At 41.4% G+C, this 20,996-nt stretch overlaps 1 non-coding gene and 1 pseudogene across 1 annotated transcript; one reads left to right on the top strand and one right to left on the bottom strand.

The window, feature by feature from the left end:
- Positions 1-5,444: 5,444 nt before the first annotated feature.
- On the bottom strand, positions 5,445-6,310 carry LOC128052426 (60S ribosomal protein L5-like; annotated as a pseudogene).
- A 13,972-nt stretch (positions 6,311-20,282) lies between these two features.
- LOC128052916 (U2 spliceosomal RNA) lies at positions 20,283-20,481 on the top strand. The gene has a single exon (XR_008199874.1). It is a non-coding gene; the product is annotated as a U2 spliceosomal RNA (small nuclear RNA).
- Positions 20,482-20,996: the final 515 nt, after the last annotated feature.

The following is a 20,996-nucleotide window of genomic DNA, read 5'->3' as shown; positions in this document are numbered from 1 at the left end:
GTAAACTGGGGCAAAGGTACTACGTGTGGTGGCCCAGCACTTTTTTCCCCTTCTCCCTTCTGAACTAGTAGATTACTGGGAATTCATACTGTCTTTACTCTTTGCCACAGTGTAATGTTTCAGGAGGTAGAGTCTGGGTGAGAGCAGAGCGTGTCCAGATTTCTTTGTGATTGGATGAGTAGGTTAAGTTCTGGGGGAGAGTGTTAGAAAGTACATTGTACCTTGGCATGTAATATCAGTTCTTAGCCTTGATTCCATCCTAAAGTATGTTTCTTTATTTAAAACCTTGACATTTAAATCTCCTCCCAATTGTGGGGAAGCACCAGCCACTCACACTTAGGGTTTGAACCTATCCCAAGATCGAACTACCTCTCCAGGCTTAGATGATTTATTTATTTGTTTTTTTGTTTTGGGTTGTGATGAGTCTTTGTTGCTGTGCACTAGCTTTCTCTGGTTGCAGACAGCCAGGGCTACCCTCTAGTTGTGGTGTGCGTGCTTCTCATCGCAGTGGCTTTTCTTATTGTGAGCACTGGCTCTAGGACACGTGGGCTCAGTAGTTGTGGCACACGGCCTTAGTTGCTCCATGGCATGGGAAATCTTCTCGGACCAAGGATTGAACCTGTGTGCCTTGCACTGGCAGGCTGATTCCTACCCACTGTACCAAAAGGGAAGTTCCTAGATTTTTAAAATTAGCCCAATGCCTTAGGAATTCTGGACATCTTTCCAGTCGGGCTTGCCACTCCAAGTCCTACAGAACAGTTCAGAATGTCCTCCAAATCTGATTCTCTTCTGCATGACTCATCAATGTGAGTTGATAGGGTGCTTCTCTATCTTGGGCTTCAAACACCGTTAGGTGTGGCTTTCTTTCTGTTTACCCTACTTGGGGTTTATTGAGAGTCTTGGATCTGTCACTTAATGTTTTTCACCAAATTTGGGAAGTTTATGGTCATCATCTTTCAGTATTTTTTCCTGTCCTATATCAGTATCAGTCATGGTTCCAGCAGAGAAACAGTAGGATATATAGTAAGATATGTGTCCAATAGGATATGAGTGTGTAAAACCTTCTTATTGCAAGGAATATTGCCTTCCATCACTGTGGGGGCTAATGAGGCAAGTCTGAGACTTAGAGGACAGGCTGTCAGGAAGGGCAGACTGGGGCTTCTGGGGGCAGGAATTGATGCTGAAATCCACAGATGAAATAAATATCTTTTTTTCCCCCCTCAGGGAATCCTCAGCTCTGTTCTTAAAACTTTTTAACTGATTGGCTAAGATTCACCAAGATTACTCAGGAAAATATCCTTTATGTAAGTGAGTGAAGTCGCTCAGTCATGTCCGACTCTTTGCGACCCCATGGACTATAGCCTACCAGGCTCCTCCCTCCATGGGATTCTCCAGGCAAGAGTACTGGAGTGGGTTGCAGTTTCCTTCTGCAGGTGATCTTCCCAACCCAGGGATCGAACCCGGGTCTCCCACATTCCAGGCAGATGCTTTAACCTCTGAGCCACCTAGGAAAGTCAACTGATTATAGATGGTAGTAGTAGTGATGGTAGTGAAGTCGCTTGGTTGTGTCCGACTCTTTGTGACCCCATGAACCGTAGCCTACCGGGTTCCTCCATCCATGGGATTTTCCAGGCAAGAGTATTGGAGTGGGTTGCCATTTCCTTCTCCAGGGGATCTTCCCGACCCAGGGATCGAACCCGGGTCTCCCGCATTGTAGGCAGACGCTTTACCGTCTGAGCCACCAGGGAAGTCCGATTATAGATGGTAATCACATCTAAAAAAAAAAATAATACCTTCACAGCAATGCTAGATTAGTGTTTCATTGAATATAATGTTTTCATTGAATATAGTGTTTCATTTCATGGGTATAGTTTTTAATAGTCCAAGATTATTAATATTAATACCAATTTTCTTTAAAATATTTAAAAGCATCATAAGGAGATCTGACCAGTCGATGCTAAAGGAAATCAGTCCTGAATATTCAATGGAAGGACTGATGCTGAAGCTGAAACTCCAATACTTTAGCCACCTGATCTGAAGAACTGACTCATTGGAAAAGACCCTGATGCTGGGAAAGATTGAAGGCTGGAGGAGAAAGGGATGACAGAGGATGAGATGGTTGGATGGCATCACCGACTTGATGGACAGGAGTTTGAGTAAGCTCCGGGAGTTGGTGATGGACAGGGAAGCCTGGTATGCTGCAGTCCATGGGGTTGCAAAGGGTCAGACACTACTGAGCAACTGAACTGAACTGAACTGAATATATACAATTCCAAATATAAATACAGTTTAAAGAATGACAAGGAAATAAACACAGTCACTACCTGATTTGAAATAGTTTAGTCATTTGAAGCACTATGAGTCTTTTTTTTTTTTCCAGGTGCATCCCTTCCCTACCATATGGAAAGTTTAAAGTATGCAGAACAATACTATATGTTTTTATGTAAAAGTATAAAAACATACATATAATGATAAATACCAACTGAAGATAGCAGTTATCTCTGGAAGGAAAGAGAATGGGATTGGATAGGGATATGAGGGTTTCTAACCTATATGTAATGTTTCATTAAAAAAAAATGGTGTCAAGCAAATGGGGCAAAATGTAAAGATCTGGCTGTGTTTGCTACATTATTCTCAGAGAGCATAAAGGCAAAATAGCACAAGGGGTTGAGTACACAAATTCTGGAACCAAACAGGTTTAGATTAATTTGTGCCTGCTTAAGTTACTGACTGTAGAAGTTGTACAAATGACTTAGCCTCCTTGCAACTCAGTTTTCCTTATCAATAAAATGGAGATTATAATAATATTTATATTTACTTTATAGTATTGTTGTGAGCATGACATTAACTGGTTTGCGGAAAACATTGAAACAATGTTTGGCACATAATGAGCAGGCAGTAAATGTTAATTAGCAGTAGTAGGAAGTTTTCCAAGTTTCATAAACTTCTCTTAAGAAACTGCAAACACACACACACACACACACACACACACACACACATACAAGACCCAAATTCCTAAGCTACAGAATCACTGTCATTTATTTGAAACTCTTGGGGCAGACATTTCATATTTCAGAACTTGTTGTTATTTATTATGTCACATCACTATCGGGGTCTGCGACAACATGTCCTAATCAAACACATTATTATTTCTGCAATAAAAATTATGAATATTCATTAAGTAAGATACATAAAGACTGAAAAGCTTCATGTTGGTTCAGGTCAGGTTTTACCACCAAAGGATTTTGCTGCCAGCTTTCCAAAAACTTTCAGTTTTCAGAGTGTTTTGGAATCTAGACCTGCATTTAAAAGGATCATGGACCTTTACTGTACTTCATCCGCCTTATGAGTACCAGTTTGTTCTTAAAAAGAATGAGGCAGGAAGACATATTTAAATGATGAGGTAAGGCATATGTTAAGTAATAATACCATACATGTTAGAGTATTTGGCAATTGGCAAAATAATATAGGCAATTGGCCAAATAATATATAATTCCTGTTACATTTATAGAAAGAGGCTTCCACATATTTTTTTACATATATAGGATAAAGGAGACAAAGTCAGGTCAGCTGCTTGCCTCTGAAAACCCAATATTTGAGAGGCAAGATTGTTTAAAAGAAAAGTTTGCTTTATTTTGGAGGCCAGCAACCGGGGGAGAGGGTGAACTCATGCCCAAAAGCTGACTCCCCACTGCCAATCAGTGGGCCAGAGCTTTTAAAGGGGAGTTTCAGGGGCGCAGAGGTGGAGGGAGCAGGCTGCGTGCAGAATAGCACAGTCAGTTCTGACAATCACCTTGAAATTAGTCATGCGGTGGTCTGATTAGCATCATCTTGATTATTTTAAGTATAGCTAATCCTTAGTTCCAAGGTCAGTTTGTTCTCATTTCTTTGAGATCAGTCCTCAGAGCTGTGCAAGATGGAGCAACTTACATCATGGCTACAGTCTGGTCATCACGCATTAGGTTGGCCAAAATGTTCACTTGGATTTTCCCATAACACCTTGTGAGGAAACCCAAACAAACTTTTTGGCCTACTTAATTTCCACCTGGTGGCAATTTTGATATCTACAAAGCAGCTCAAAGGATATGGGTTAGAATATCATCTATAGCCGTTGAGAAGGAATAAAAGGTCCTTGACTTTGCTTAGTGACTAAACTGTTATTAGTTTGTCCCATTTGATTTCTTTCCCTTTGTTTCTGCATTTTATCATTTCTCGGATTAAATTTATTCTTTGACTAAAGTTTTTCTACAGACAAAAGGCAAGTGGAGGACATGGGGGTTGTGGGGAGGGGAAGGACCATAGTGTCCTGGTCAGTTTCGCTGCTGAACTTGTCACCTCTGGAGAGGGAAGTGGAGGAGGTGAGGGGGGCTACCACATTTCCCTCTGCACACATCTGAATTTTTTGGAGTCTTTTGTGAAAAGGTACTAACTTACATTTGAATAGTAAAAATGGGGGGAAAAACTGGAAAAGTAAACTGAAGCAGTATTGTGGACAACTTGAGAAGTTTCTATTTAAATAAATGAATGTAAAAAGCAGTGGCTGTTTTTGAGCAGATTAGTAACAGCAGGCTCAGCAGGGAAGTAAGTTTTAACTATAAGGTTAGGATTTAAGTATGGAAAAGAGAAATACCCAGGATCAGTCTGTGAAACTTTTCCACTTGGGTTCCAACACCAGGCTCAGAATAATAATACTTTGGATTACTGCCCCCAATGTTTGTAGTTCATGAAGAACCCAAGAGATGATCTGTGATAACAACAGGAATGAGTCTAAAAAGCTTTTTAGCCTCTACCAGAGACCTATAATGCTTCCGTGCCATAGAAAGTGAGGGAAGAGAGAATTTCATTAAATAGTTGGCCAGCAAGGTCATGTGGTGCTTCCACTTTTGCTTCTATTCAACAAATTCTCCAAACAGCAGCCAGAGCAACCTTTGCAAATTCACAAACTTTGCCCTGGTGCAGCTTCAGTGGTTTTCCTAGGATCTTTCAAAGTAGAGCTGGTGAGGAAGAGTCCTAGGTTCCTTTCTGGTTGTAAGCCTACAGCTCCCTAGGGTCATATTTCCCTTCCATCCCCTTGCTTGGAGAAGTCAGCTTGAGATATTCTGATAAAGAAGAGTACCAGGAATGAAAGACAGAGAGAAGGAAGACTAACGGTGTTTAAGCCCTGAAATCCAGTCTTACTTCGAAGCCTGGTATGCCATAGCTCTTTCTGAATTTGGTTATGTTTTTGCCCATGCTAGTTTGAATTGTATTTCTATCTCTTGAATCCCAAAAGATTCTGAGTAATACCCTCCCCTTCAGTGTTGGGTTTCCTAGAGCATCTAATTGGGGCTCAGTGTTTTTTTACTTTTTTTTGCTTGTTCAGTAAGTTAGTTTTGTCTTTATCTGAAAAATCTTGATAGAAGATTGTGGTCTGGTTTATTAACTCTAGGTAGCCCATTTGAGCACTAAGGAAGCTTGCCTTCTTCTGAGCTACCTGATCTTTCTTCTGGGGAAGTCACATTTTGGGCTGATTCCACCTTTTCTTTTTAACTTCTTTCTTAGGCTTCTTCTCATACACTGGATTCTCTCATATTGCAGCATGAGCTTTTTTATACATCTCCTCCATCATGTATGGAGTTATGTTGTTCTTTATGAATGGAGAGAATTGTTTCTTGTAAGCATCCTCATCTTCTTCAATCAGATAACACATGTAATCTGCAGCATTCTGCCCCATGATGTGCTTTCGGTGTACCTCAGCACTGAATTCTTTGTTTTCTAAATCATAACTAGGGAACCATTTGGTACTGTGAGGGATAGACAAACCTTCATTGCCAGCTCCCTTCAGGGCCCCAGAAACTTTATTCCCAATAGAAGTCCTGGCAAGTCCTGCATCGAAGTAACAGGTGAAGGCACCAGGTTGACTATCAACGCTTTCCACACTGTATTCATCTCCAGTCACCTCGACTTGGCCTCCGTAAATTTTGTCCATACCAAACCTGTTCAGAAGCCTGCAGGCCAGCAGCAGGCCAGTACAATGTGCCACAGCATAATTTGTCAGGCCAACTTTCACATCATACTTTGGGAGTTCGTGAGCATAAGCTGTACAAACAATCACATCTCCTTCTATATGAGCATAAGCAGTCTGACAATTGATATCTCTGTTCATTACATGAACGATCGTTCTGTATTTTGGTGTGCTGTACTTATTTTTATCTTGGATTATCAGTTATTTCCAAGCAAAGTAGTCAGTTTTTCCCTCTTGCTGTCTTCTGAACTTCACTTGGTATCTCTTGAAGTAAGCCTTGTTCCTGACAACTTTAACAAACCCCATCCTGCAGAACAGAGCTCAGACACTGCGGCTTACCACAGAGTTGCAGGACAAGTACGGCTCTGGCTGGGGGTGGGGTGGGGTGGGGTGGGGTGGGAAGCTCAATTTGAATTGTTCTTCTGGTGAGGTTTATGAGGATTTATGGGATAAAAATCTTTATGTCTGTCTTATACAAACACAGAATTGTACATAGTTGAAGGGGGAAGTAGTTAGAGATGACTCAAAGAGTCATGACATTTATATCCTAAAATATATCTCATCACTGTGGTAGTCATTAGGGCTGCTTACCATCATTCCAGTTCCTCTTTGAGTCATCACCCCCCTTGACATTGGATGTAGCCATAAGATTTGCTTTGACAAATGCAATGCAAATGGGAGTGACATGGGACAGTTCTAGACGGAATCTTCAAGAGGTTGCATGAAGTTTACATGTTCCTTTCTCACTACTCTGGAGATGATGGAAGCACATGTTGAGATGAAACTTCTATCATCTGAGTGAGTGATTATGGTGGGCTGAGACCTCCTGCCAGCCCACTTGTGATCACGTGGATGAGAAATAAATGTTTGTTAAGTCACTGAAATTTGGGGGTTGTTATTGCCATAAAACCTATCCTATCCTGACTGATACAATCATTCAAAAAGTTGAGTAATATAATTCTGGAAGACTTTGACTTTGGACTTGAGAATATATAATAAACATAATTATGGGGAGAGTGGAAGTAAAGATCTCAACTGATATCTAGAAGACATCACAGCTACTTGAGATTTTGTAGACCTTGTGTTACATTTTTGATACAGTCTGCTAATGATTCCTCTCAAATCTATTTTAAAGCTCTTGATAAAGGTTTTATTTTGCTGTTTTTCCAAAATCTGTTATTGTTGGTGACCTCTGATCCTTATTAAACATTTTTCCTTAACTCTTCAAGTACAATTCAATCTAGGTACACTCAAAACAAAAGCCATTTGATTTTTATAAACAGAAACCTTCTAGCCCTCAAAATTCCATTTTTATTCATGTGGTTTGCTGTATTTTTGTTCTGTTTTTGTGCTAGTCTCATTTTTAGGAAAATTCTTATTTGGGTCTCCAGGACAGAATTTTTCAGAGCAAATGGGCTTTAGGAATATCTACATTATTTGTTGGAGGTAATGTATACAAAGGATATTTCCAATGGATTTGAGGTGACTTATCCTTACCAAGATTAAGGGGAAGATTTGCAATCATAACCTACAGTGCATTTATAGCTCTTACATCTCATGTATGTAAAATCACTGTATAAGGTCACATATGATAATTAGATTTCTCTATTTTTTGCAGTTGTACTATTTCAAATTGAGATTCTTCTTTTTCCCCATATTTCATATATAGATTTTGGTATTTATCTCATTTATCATTGCTTGCTATAGGAGAAGATATGAATACTTAAGTAATATCTTGATGCCAAGATATTGAGAGCACCTATATCCACTTGGATACTTTTCAATACTTGGGAGCAGATGTTAACAATTGTCGCAAGATACCGAGATCCCACAAGAAGGTGAAATAATCAGATGAGATCCTTGAAAAGTAGTGTCTCCAGCGTGAAGTTGAAGTTCAAATTTGTAGATGATTCAATGTGTGCAGTGTGCATGTATACGTACATCTTTAATTTAGAGATGGGTTCAATCAGTCACACTGTCAACCACATGATACTAAGGGCTATCACAAAGTTGACAAAATTCTTACGACTCTCTGAGTCAAATTGCTTTTGGTCTCTTTAATCATCCAGGGAACCCAGGGAGGCCACAGCTAGGAAGAGGAAAGGAAATTGCAGAGCGGTAGCCCACTGATCATTATGCAGAATGATTTTGTGCAGAAATCTGGCAAGAATAATATTATTGACCTTCCATTGGTCTGTCACTCTAAGTTTCATGAGTTTAATACAGACACTACATTATTGCTGATTCTACAAAATCTGCATGCTAATATCCCTAAAGAATTCAGAATTGATAGAAATAGCCTTACATCCTAATGAGTCTCAAACTGTAGATAAATATGGATGCCTGCCCTCCCAGAAGAGGAGGGTAAGTGTTCTCCTGGGTGCTGATGATATGGCTTTAATGTCATGGCCATAAAAATGCCTCAGTAATTGGTTCTGAATAATTAACCATTGTCAGTACTTTTCATGTTAAGTATTCAAAGTTAATGTTACTCTCATTAGTAGATATTTCCCCACATTTATTTAAATAAATAACAAAACTAAAACAATAATTACAATAAAACTGGACCCATGTTCATATAAAAAGTTCAGTCATTTAATTTTCTTGGGGCTAGTTCATTCAGTCAAATCTACTGGGATGTCGCATGATTCAGGGATATATTATTGAGAGTTTTAAATAAGCCTTGGGGTGACTGTTAACATCTGCTTTGGATATTTTCTATTTCAAAACAATTTCAACCATGCTTTGCGGGACATAATTTTGTGCGGCAGGATCCAGGCCACTTCCTAAAAAAAAAAAATTTTGCTAGTAGATTCATTTCTGTGGGAAAGGGGTAACTTTTGAATCAGGTGGAAATCCTGCCTAGATACCTCATTTTTCAAATAAGGCAAGGACGTTACTACCTGTGCAAGCATGTTCTCACACGGTGGTATGCTGGAGACGGCTCTCTCTGGTTTGGGAGACTGTACACATCTTTTCCTACATCCACGGTCAGTGGTGTCAAGTCGGCAGCTTGAAATTGGTCAGAACAAGAGTATTAACACCAGAGCAAGAGTATTAAGTGATTTTGCCCCTTGGGGACACTTGGCAATCTCTAGAATTGTTGTCACAACTTGGGGATTGCTACTGACATCTAGTGGGTAGAAGCCAGGGATGCTGTTCAATATCCTAAAATGCTGAAGACAGCCACCCTCCCCACACCCCCTCTCGCAGCCAACAAAGTATTTGTGTGTTCAGTCGGTCAGTCATGTCCGACTCTTTGTGCTCGCATGGACTGTAGCCCACCAGGCTCCTCTGTTTATGGAATTTTCCAGGCAAGAATACTGGTGCCTGTGCTAAGACACTTCAGTGGTGTTTGATTCTTTGTGACCCTATGGTCTGTAGCCTGCCAGGCTCCTCTGTCCATGGGATTTTCCAGGCAAGAATACTGGAGTGGGTTGCTATTCCCTCCTCCTGGGGATCTTCCCGACCCAGGGATCGAACCAAGTCTCCTGTGTTTCCTGCATTGGCAGACGGATTCTTTACCGTCTGTCACCTGGTAATTATTGTGTCACCTGGGAATTATCTAGCACAAAATGTCAACAGCGGTGAAGCTGAGGAACTGTGATTTATACCATGGAAACTGGAAAACTTTACAAATGTGGGGGTTTTTTTTTGGGTGTCAGTTTATCAGCCGCCAACCCCTCAAATTAATTCTTATGCCCTCATTACTGTATAGTTTCTAATTCCTATCAGAAGTTGGCTAGGAGAAGTGATATTCTTGGGAAGACTGAAAGCTGTGTTCTCCCCAGGGTAATCATATAGAGCACAGGTTGGCAAATTTTTTTTTTTTTCTGTAAATGGCAGATATTTTAGGCTTTGCAGACCATATGGTCTCTGTTGCAAATACTTACCTATGTCATTATAGTGTAAAAGCATTTATAGACATATGGAAATTGAATGAGGATGGCTGTGCTCTAATAAAACTATTTACAAGGCTGGTCACAAAGTTTTCTGACCTCCGACTTAGATTATTAGTTTAGCCCCACTTTAGAACTGCCTTCACTGAGGCTTTGGTACTACACCTTCAGCTTTTACTACTAATAATTTATAAGACATAACCAAATTCTGTTTGCTGCAACATTTGGCACCAAAGGAAAAAAAGACATTGAGAACACTTTCCATTGGGTCATTATGTACTTGATTCTTAAGGTCCCATAGGATAAATTTTTTAAAATGCTTGGCTTCCCATTGAGGAATTTATTATGCTTACCTTTTTACCTGATTTACTTTGTATACTAGAATGCTCAAAACATCTCAGTCTTCATGGGGGAAATCTAGATCAGTGCTCCAAAAATTTCATGTACATGCAAGTCATCTGGCAATCCTGCTGGAAGATTCTGATATAGCAGGTCTGGGGTAGGGCCTGAGATTCTGCATTTCTGAAAAGTTTCTAGGAGATATTGACACCGTTGGTCTTGGGACCACAATGTGAGCAGTAAGGTCCTGGAATATCATAGTATTTTGGTAACAAATTCTTCCCATAAGATTCTTACCATGGAATTTATCTCAACTACATTTCTCCTTTTGCGTTTGGCCTGCTTTAATTTATAATTTGAAATTTTATTTTTGGAAGTGGTGAGATGGGGCATAGAAATAAATCTGATACAAATAACTTTGGATGCACATTTTTGTTTTTACAAGTTTAGTCTGATACTACTCAGTTGTACAATGAATCCATACATCACAAACAACAAGGTTAATTTTATGTTATTTGTTCAGGACAGGGATTTTTTTTTTAAAGTTTTCAGATTTGGGATCTTCACTTTTGCAGCTGGGCAACATATTCCTGGCTACTTCACCGTAAACATGTGAAAGCTTAGAAAAGTCCCTCTCCAGCTTTTGCTGATTCTCTGGGCCAAGAAGGTTCTTAAATGCTGACTGCTTTGCCCACGAAAAGCTTCTGTACAGGATCAAGTTTCTTATTAAATTCTACTGCTATAACATCGATGGTCTTCTGCAAAAGGATCTAGGTGGCCAACCAAATGGCAGGAGAACATGAAGACCTCTGAAGAATCCTTGAGATTGTTACCCGTTCAGAAACTCTATGGTCCCGAGAGCCAGCCAGAGCGGCTACACTTCTACTGGCTCCGCCCTCAGCTCCCGGGCTACCAGCCTCGCAGTGTAATAGGGGCGCCTCTTCACTGGAGGAAGCTCAGCTGACGAAAAGCTTCTCAGAGAAAGTGTGCACAGTCGTGTACTGAATGCCCCTTTAAAGCATACGTTCCTTCAGTTCATATTCGGGTGTGAATAGGAGTTTTCGTGTCAGCGTCTTGTATGAGCAGGAAGATTTGTGAGTATAAGTTACGCCATTTCATGAGGAGATGCTGCTAAGTCGCTTCAGTCGTGTCCGACTCTGTGCGACCCCAGAAACGGCAGCCCACCAGGCTCTGCCGTCCCTGGGATCTCCAGGCAAGAACACTGGAGTGGGTTGCCATTTCCTTCTCCAGTTCATAAACAGTGAAAGTGAAGTCGCTCAGTCGTGTCCGACTCTTAGCAACCCCATGGACTGCAGCCTACCAGGCTCCTCCGTCCATGGGATTCTCCAGGCAAGAGTGCTGGAGTGGGCTGCCATTGCCTTCTGCCATGAGGAGATAATAGACTAATATTTCCACTTCTCCTTCTTGATGGTGGAACCTCAGGATGAAAATGGCCAATTTCAGCGTGTCTTTCTGTCTTCTGCTGTTTCCCCTCGAAGCCCTTGGCAACTGGCAGGAGGTAGCAGAGGGACCAGTGGACCCTTGTTGGGTGACAGAGGTTGGGCCTTTGGGCTCCGCATGATGTCTGTCAGCCCCAGACTGAACAGCTTCCTTGGCTGTTGAGGTATTTGCAATGTCTCCTGAAGTTCTGGGCGAAGCAGAGAGGGCAACGGTGCACCAAAAGCTTGTGGACACCATGCTCTGGCCTCCAGGTGGTGGAGGGCTGCTCTCTGTTCTCAGAGACTGGCTAAGCAAGTATGTTAAATTTCCTTTGTCACTAGGTGGCAGAATATAATTAAGATGTCTTTTTTTTTCTTCTTTCTCATAGCGTTGAAAGGTGTTCCTAGTTCCTTCTTAATGACCTCTTTCATTACTTTGCAGTATTTGCTAATGCCAGTTAGGGCTGAAGGAATGAAATAAAATTTCTTCTGTAAACATGTCCTGTACTCAATGGCACCCCTCTCCAGTACTCTTGCCTGGAAAATCCCATGGATGAAGGAGCCTGGTAGGCTGCAATCCATGGACACGACTGAGCGACTTCACTTTCACTTTTCACTCTCATGCATTGGAGAAGGAAATGGCAACCCACTCCAGTGTTCTTGCCTGGAGAATCCCAGGGATGAGGGAGCCTGGCGGGCTGCCGTTTATGGGGTCGCACAGAGTCGGACACGACTGAAGAGACTTAGCAGCAGCAGGAGCAGCAGGAGGAAGGAATTTAGTTTTTCATTTAACTGGTTTGTGTCTTAAAGGGAAGTATCCTTATAAAGTGCATTCCCTTCCTAAAGTCTATCATTTGGACAATCCAGGCTTCTTGTTTTACAAATAACTGTTATTTAAAAAAAACCTTAATATTATTTAAAGAATGACTTTATTTATTTTTTTTGTTTTTGTGCTGGGGTCTTCATTGCTGCACGGGCTTTTCTTTCTTCTTTCTTTTTTCTTTCTTCTTTTCAGAGAGCCAGCTCTAGGCACATGGGCTTTAATAGTTGTGGCAGGTGGACTCAGTAGTGGCGGCTCCCAGGCTCTAGAACACAGGCTCAGTAGTTGTGGTTCAGAGGCTTAGTTGCTCCATGGCATGTGGAATCTTCCTGGACCAGGAATGGAACCTGCCTCTCTTGCATTGCCAGGTGGATTCTTCACCACTGAGTCACCAGGGAAGCCCTTGGTATTTTTTTGAAACAAACTGCAGACATTGTTTCACATCACTTCCACCTGTTCCAAATGACTGTATCTAAAATAAGGACTAGTGGGAATTCTTTTTGTGGTCCAGTGGTCAGGACTTTGTACTTTCCTTGCCAGGACCCAGAGTCAGTCTCTGGTCGGGGTACCAGGATCCTGCAAGCCAAGTGGCTTGGGGAGGAAAAAAAGTGCAGTTTCGATGATTAACACAATCAAGTAATTAAATATTCCTGTGGCTCATAGTTTCAGTATATGCACAGTTATCCACAGAAGCCTGGTTTTGCAGGGGTGGGAGTGGTCTGACTGCTGTCTGTGAAATCTGGGATTTATTCTGCTGGGGAGAATACATCCTTGACTCAATTCCTGAATCTTCATTCAACCCTCAGATAAATGTATACAAAGAGGTTTTTTTTGTTTTTGTTTGTTTTGTCTTATCAGAGTATATAATTGCTTTACACTCTTGGTCAGTTTCTGCTGCTGCTTCTGCTAAGTCGCTTCAGTCGTGTCCGACTCTGTGCGACCCCATAGACGGCAGCCCACCAGGCTCCCCCGTCCCTGGGATTCTCCAGGCAAGAACACTGGAGTGGGTTGCCATTTCCTTCTCCAATGCATAAAAGTGACAAGTGAAAGTGAAGTTGCTCAGTTGTGTCCGACTCTTCGCGACCCCATGGACCGCAGCCTACCAGGCTCCTCCATCCATTGGATTTTCCAGGCAAGAGTTCTGCTGTACAGCAAAGTGAATCAGCCACACGTATTCAGATGTCCTCTCTTTTTTGTATTTCCTTTCCATTTAAGGTCACCACAGAGCACCGGGTTCCCTGTACTGTATGCAAAGAGTTTAAATGAACAGAAAGCAACAGACCAAATGTGTGGTCAGCATATACAAATTGAGAATCTTTCACATGTCCTCTGCCCTCTTTTCAGTCGCCAGAGTCTTCAGCTGAATCTCTTGTGGCTGGAAGTACTCCCTTCTAGGCCTCAGTCTTGTGCTCCGTTCTCTGCTCTTCCAGGATTGGTTTCATCCTTCATCTCTTTCTCAGTTGGAGGTTCACCTTCTTCATTTACCCTTGATTAGCACTGGCCCAAAGTACCCCTTTTACCTCTTTGCCTTAGTTGGGTTAGCTATACCTTTTCTGCAAGGGTTGCTGTATTTTCCTCTCTCCTCACTTCCTCTTCAGATTCCCATTTTTACATGAAGGCCCCTGTTAATTCTCCTTTCCAGAGTGCTAATACCATGAAGTTGACTGGTCGGCCTGTCCTCTTTCTTCTGTTTTTCTGACTTTCAGTTCCCCTTGAGCTGAGTGTGTGCCACACATCAGGGACTGTACTATGTACTGGGGCTACAAGAATGAAAGAAATAGAATCTTGCCTTAGAAGATCTCGGAGCTTGGCAGGGTCTAGGTGACCAGGGTAATGGAGCATAGATGAGGGCAGTGCAACATGATATGTGTCAGAAAAAATGTAGGCACAGGTGATACAGGAGCATGGAAGAGGGGTGGGCTTACTGCATTTGGAAGAGGGTCTGAAAAGTTTTGCTCAGGCAAGCATTTTCTTTCTGTTTTTGTGTTTTAATTTTGGATCAGGTTATACATTCATATAGTTCAAATATATATGCATATATTTTAAAATAAATTGGTATGTAGATGTGGATATATATATATCTCCCTGAGACCCTGTTACTCTTCTGTCCAGCCTCATGCTATCCAAAAGTAACTATGGCTATTAGTTTCTTGCGTGTCCTTTCAGAATTTTGAATGCATATACAAGCAAACAGTTTTTTTCTTTCTCCCTTTTTTTTTTACACCAAAGGTAGAATATTATATTTACTTGTCTGAACTTTGGCTTTTAAAATTAGTATTCTTGTTTAGTGATTAATAAAGTGAACTCTGGAATCAGAATGCCAACATTCAAATCCCCATTGTATAATTTACTAGCTGTGTGAACTTGGCAAATTTCTTAATGTTTCATTGCTTTAGTTTATACATCTATATCTGAGGTTTTCAAAATCTGGCAAATTTATCATATATTAAACTTTATCAGAAACTTTAAGCACATACATATGCAACTTTATCATATACTACATCTCATATGGCCATTTTGTTTTGTTCTATTGGTCTATTCATGTACCAGTGACACAGTGTTTTAACCATTGAAGTTTTACAATATGTTTACAATTTAGTAGAGCTAGTCTCTGCTTGACAATTGAAGGAAGACTGGAATCCCCCAGGCAGAGATAATGACAGCAGCAGTGATGACTAACAGTACAAACTCTTACCACTACCACCAACATTTTTACTTTATGCCTACTGTATGCAAGTAGGCACATTCCTAATTTTACTGTTTTTTTTTTTTTTTTTTACTAGTTTTCCCTTTGCTCTGAATTTTTTTACTTATTTTAAACTAACTTAGTTGATTGTAGGTTACTTTTTTAAAACCACTTTCAATCCTTTCGGAAACAAGGAGAGGCATAAGTAGAAAAAGATCCAGGAACTGTGTTAGGTGCTTTGTATAAGTCCCTAATTCTTAAAACAACTCTACAAGGTAGAATTATTATCCTCTTTTTACAGTGGAGAGGTCAAGTAATTTTCTCCAGTTTATATAGCAAATAAATGTAGGTTCAGAATTCATACCAGGATTTGTTGGTGTTATAGTCTGTGGTTCTTGGTGCTTCTTAAACCATACTGGATGGGGTTCTTTATCAGGTCCTTAGAAGGATAGCAGAAAGAATAACTGAGAAAGAAACTGGACCCATAATAGGGAACAATGTTATACATTTTCCTAATGGCTAATGCACATATATAACTACAGACTGTGTAATACTACAGACTATGTAAAATGATCAGTGCCATGTGATTTTGGTGTTAACCCATTAATTCACCAAACATAAATAGAGTCTACCATGTCAGGCCCTGTACTAGGTGCTAGGGGTATGGTAGCAAGTGGGATCTGGTTTCTGGCCCTTACCTCTTCCTGTGGGAGTTAGCTAACAGGTCTTCCTGGTCTGGACCCTTGACATCTGTTGCACTCTGAGGAGTATCTAATCTGTTTCTTCATCCCATGCTGGTTTATGCCTGACTTTTTTGCTTCAAAGCTGATAATTCATTTGTGATTAACTAGTAGCAGCTTCTTGGAGTGTTGTTTTAAAGATAATGGGGCTGTATCTATAATCAGTGGCAGAGTGTAGTGATTAGTTCTGCTTGCGATGGGGGCAGGAGGGAGAATGAAGGCAAACAAGCCATGTATTTTTCTTACCTGAACTAGTTGTCCAGAACGATTCATTTTTCTCTGCAGTTGTTATAAATGACACCAACTGTATTTTATTGCTTGAATTCACCATTTCTCAAACTGCTGTATAATCTCTTTTCCTCCTGGGAAGTCCTGGAGTAAAGAAATCCATTTAACTTGATTGAGACATAAGTTTCTCAAACATATTTTTTTGTAAAGGAATATTGTATCTTCTTCATTGCTAATTGCACAATCCATACCAGTGCTGGATGTATCACTTTGTCCTTGTCCACTATCACTGCCCATGAGTGCCTTTGATTTCCTGATGTTATTGTAGTGACTTCTGTTGGGAAGGAAAAGTCCTGGATTGAATGTTACTGCATTCTATGCAAACCGTTTATTCAATATTTTCTTCTTCTGTCTTGCTATCTAAAATTCCTCTTGCTGCCATACTGGAAATGGTCACTGGTTGTGTGTCTGCAGTTTTACTGTTTAACTTTTTCAGCAACACACACAAATGAGTCCTCACATTTCTGAGGTAGCTCTGTTCACTCTGTTTGTTGGTTGAATGTGTTAGTCACTCAGTCATGTCCGACTCTTTGCCACCCTGTGGACTGTAGTTGGCCAGGCTTCTCTGTCCGTGGAATTCCCCACGCAAAAATACTAGTGTGGGTTGCAATTTCTTTCTCCAGGAGATCTTCCTGACCCAGAGATTGAACCTAGTCTCCCACATTGCAGGCAGATTCTTTACCATCTGAACCACTTGGGACACCCATGTTTGTTGGTTGAAAGCCATGCTAATTAATGGAAAACTTCCTCTAAGAAGTTAATCCTCAGATGGATGTTGCCTTATGAGAAATTCATTTGAATTGCTGAACAGGTTTCTCTCTGTCCACTTGTGGTTACCTCTCTGGCCAGGGAGGGTATGGAGGTGGTGGTAGTTGTGCTATAGAATGGTATAGTCATGCAAAGAGTATTGCTTTTGGAGTCACTCACTCTATGTAAAGTTCTGGTAACATTGCTTCATTGCTATGTAAACTTAAGCCAATCACTTAAACTCTGAATGTCAGTTGACTTATAAATGATGATTATAATAATAATTCTGATCTTCCTTCTTTAGGGAGTTGTGGAGAGGACTAAATGGGATGATATATAGAAAGTAATTTTGCAAAAATAAGTTGTTATTATTAGATGTCTGGGTTTACATTTTCCCTGCTGGTTTTCCCACTGCTCTTGTGTTAACCAGATACATTATGTGAAATACAGTCTTTCTTGTGGCGTTTCCAGGTGTGCTTTATATGAAAAACTCGTGGATGAAACTCCTGATGTAAGTCCAACTTAGTTTTGGTGGTAGAGTTTGTCTTGTTTTTTCTTTCACCACTTCCTTTGTTAATCATTATTTATTAATTTTAAGCATAGTGTTGACCCTAATTCATAAATTATGCCACAGTGTTAATGACTTTTAGCAAGTTTGTGGAAAGAAGGAATAAAGAGATGTGCTTCTGTCCTACAAAACTTAAAAAAAATTTTAGTTGAATAATTACTTCAAATAGCTGAGTCTCTGGAAGAAATGAAAATATAAGAACAGAAAGGTAGAGTGTTAGAATTATTTATTTGGCAAAAGGTTAAGGGTCTATACTCTGTACCTTAACGTAGGTGAAGATGTGAAGAGTTATGAGGAGAAATACTGTTGCATACTTGGAGAAGGAAATGGCAACCCACTCCAGTATTCTTGTCTGGAGAATTCCATGGACAGAGGAGCCTGGCGGGCTACAGTCCATGGGGTGGCAAAGAATCGGACATGTCTGAGTGATTAACACACACACACACACACACACACACACACACCCCATTGCACACTATAGGGCTTTTTGCCATCTCACTGGCTGTGTGTCACTCACTTCTTTTTTTTCCCCCTATCATTTTCTCTTTCCTTTCTGGAACAAGTATCGCATTCTTTCACTAGTGACCTGCAGGATGTTTACACTCAGACCCCCTCCTAAGAAAGTCATATTGCTCAACTCCAGCAAGTGGGTCAGCAGACAGCTGCCCACTGTCGGCAGGGTCTGCTTCAGCAGCAGGACGACACCTTACCTGAGGCTACATCCTCCCTAGAGTGACCCACATCCAGTGACTGAGTGAGGTGGAAGTATAACGGCTGTGCTATTTCAGCCTCATGTGAGACACTAATGGGCACCACTCACTCCAGAGCTCCCAGTCTGGTTAGCTGGGGCTTTGCTGGGCCTGCATCACAGTTCAGGGTCTTCCTCTGCCAAGTTCTGCTTCTTCCTCCTTCCTTTCACAGATATTGATCCCTAACAATTACCTTAAAAATTGTTTAGTTTTGTTACTGTATAATTTATGTATTGTAATAGTCATTCTTTAAAAGTGTTCTACTCAGTGGTTTTTAGTATATTCACAAAGTTGTGCAACTATTGTTACTATCTAATTACAGAACATTTTCATGATCCTCAAAAGAAACTCCATACATGTTAGCAGTCACTCCATATTACCTCCTTCCCCAGCCTCTGGCAACTCTTTGTACTTTCTGCCTATATAGATTTATCTGTTATAGATTTTTTTCATATAAAAGTGAAGTCACTCAGTCGTGTCTGACTCTTTGCGATGCCATGGACTGTAGCCTCACAGGCTCCTCTGTCCATGGGATTTTCCAGGCGAGAGTACTGGAGTGGGTTGCCATTTCCTTCTCCAGGGGATCTTCCTGACCCAGGGATTGAACCCAGGTCTCCCACATTGTAGGCAGATGCTTTACTGTCTGAGCCACCAGGGAAGACATGGAATCGTGTAATATATGGCCTTTTGTGACTGGCTTCTTTTCACTTGGCATAATGGTTTCAAGGTTATCTGTGTTATACCATGTATCAGTACTTTATTCCTTTTTATGGGGGAATAATATTCCACAATGTAGTTTATAGATCTACTATGATTTATTCATCAATTGATGTATATGGGATTGTCCTAATAAATATCTTGGGCCTCAAACTCTGTATCAGCATCTACTTCTGAAGAGCATAACCCTCAAACTATCCTCATTGGGGGCCCCTAGGACCTCAACTTCTGCACCAGTGGGGGTTATAAAGAAATTCTTCCAGGAAAGGTGCATGCATGCCAAGTCATTTCAGTCACGTCTGACTCTTTGTGATCCTATCTACTATAGCCTGCCAGGCTCCTCTGTCCATGGGATCTCCAGGCAAGAGTGTTGGAGTGGGTGCCCATGCCCTCCTCCATGGGATCTTCTCAACCCAGGGATCAAACCTGCATCTCTTATGTCTCCTGCATTGGCAAGTGGGTTCTTTACCACTAATGCCACCTGGGAAGCCATCCCAATAAAGGTGGTTCTTCCCAAAGAAAAATTTTAGCACCAGATACCAAGATAATTGAAAGTTCTCCATCTTATTATAATAAGTACTGTAGGCCAAGTTGTTGGCTACTTAATCTTAGAGTAGGTGTGTTCGGGGAAGAGGTTAAGTGTGGTTGAAATCTGGTGAGAAAAGGAAAAGATAGAAGGGCCAGGTGAGAAGTGGGGCCAGCTGGACCAGTAGGGGCCACACTGTGAATGGCATTTATGCCATGATCAGGTGTTTGGACCCTGCCTATAGTGGTGGAGACTCGTGGAAGGCAAGAGAGGTGAGATCAGGTATGCTTTCCCTTCATTTGTGGATTATGAACAGTAGGCAGCTCATCTATCTTAAAAGGCATTGTGAGTTGGCTAAAATTTGAGTAGCAGAAGTTGCTAGAGTTTAAGAGAAGAATTGTAGGTTGAAGAAGGAGTTAGAATGACTGTTGCATTCCGGGGAAGATGCATATGAGACTCCAGGAAAAGTGGAAAAGAAGCATGGAAAGAGACACAGTGTAGCATGTTGGAAAGAATATGGACTTGAAGTCTGATACACCTGGATTTTTATTCCTCTTTCATCCTTTATTAGCTCTGTGACTTCTGACAGGTTACCTAACTTCATCTTTTAGAGGAGGCAAATAATCCCTACCTCTGAGCATTTGGTTGTGAATTTGAAGTGATGTAGCCTATATATCCTGGCGTGCTGCGATTCATGGGGTCACAAAGAGTCAGACACGACTGAGCGACTGAACTGAATTGAACTGAACTGAGCCTATATATCACTTCTCGGCCTTTTGGCTAAGATCAAGTGTAGGATCTGTCCTTATCAGTTTAATATCTGATACGTCCTCTATCTGAGCACAATAAGTATTAATGGGCTTCCTTGGTGGCTCAGACGGTAAAGCGTCTGCCTGCAATGTGGGAGACCTGGGTTCGATTCCTGGGTCGGGAAGATCCCCTGGAGAAGGAAATGGCAATCCACTCCAGCACTCTTGCTTGGAAAATCCCATGGACGGAAGAGTCTGATAGGCTATAGTCCATGGGGTCACAAAGAGTCGGACACGACTGAGCGACTTCACTTTCACTTTTCAGGCTATATATAATGGAGAAGGCGATGGCACCCCACTCCAGTACTTTTGCCTGGAAAATCCCATGGACGGAGGAGCCTGGTAGGCTGCAGTCCATGGAGTCTCGAAGAGTCGGACACGACTGAGCGACTTCACTTTCACTTTTCACTTTCACGCATTGGAGAAGGAAATGGCAACCCACTCCAGTGTTCTTGCCTGGAGAATCCCAGGAACGGGGCAGCCTGGTGGGCTGCTGTGTAGGGGGTTGCACAGAGTTGGACATGACTGAAGTGACTTAGCAGCAGCAGCAGCCTGTATAAGATAACCAGCTCTTCTAAACTCACTTGCCCTGTCCTCCTAACCCGGCAAGGTGTGAGAGGCAGGACCCAGGACCTAGCATGGAGGTGAAGAGTCCAGTCACCATG

This window comes from Budorcas taxicolor, chromosome 8, assembly GCF_023091745.1.
Source record: "Budorcas taxicolor isolate Tak-1 chromosome 8, Takin1.1, whole genome shotgun sequence".
NCBI lineage: Eukaryota > Metazoa > Chordata > Mammalia > Artiodactyla > Bovidae > Budorcas > Budorcas taxicolor.
Note: the sequence above shows the minus strand (reverse complement) of the source record. Positions and strands in the feature narration are given on the sequence as shown.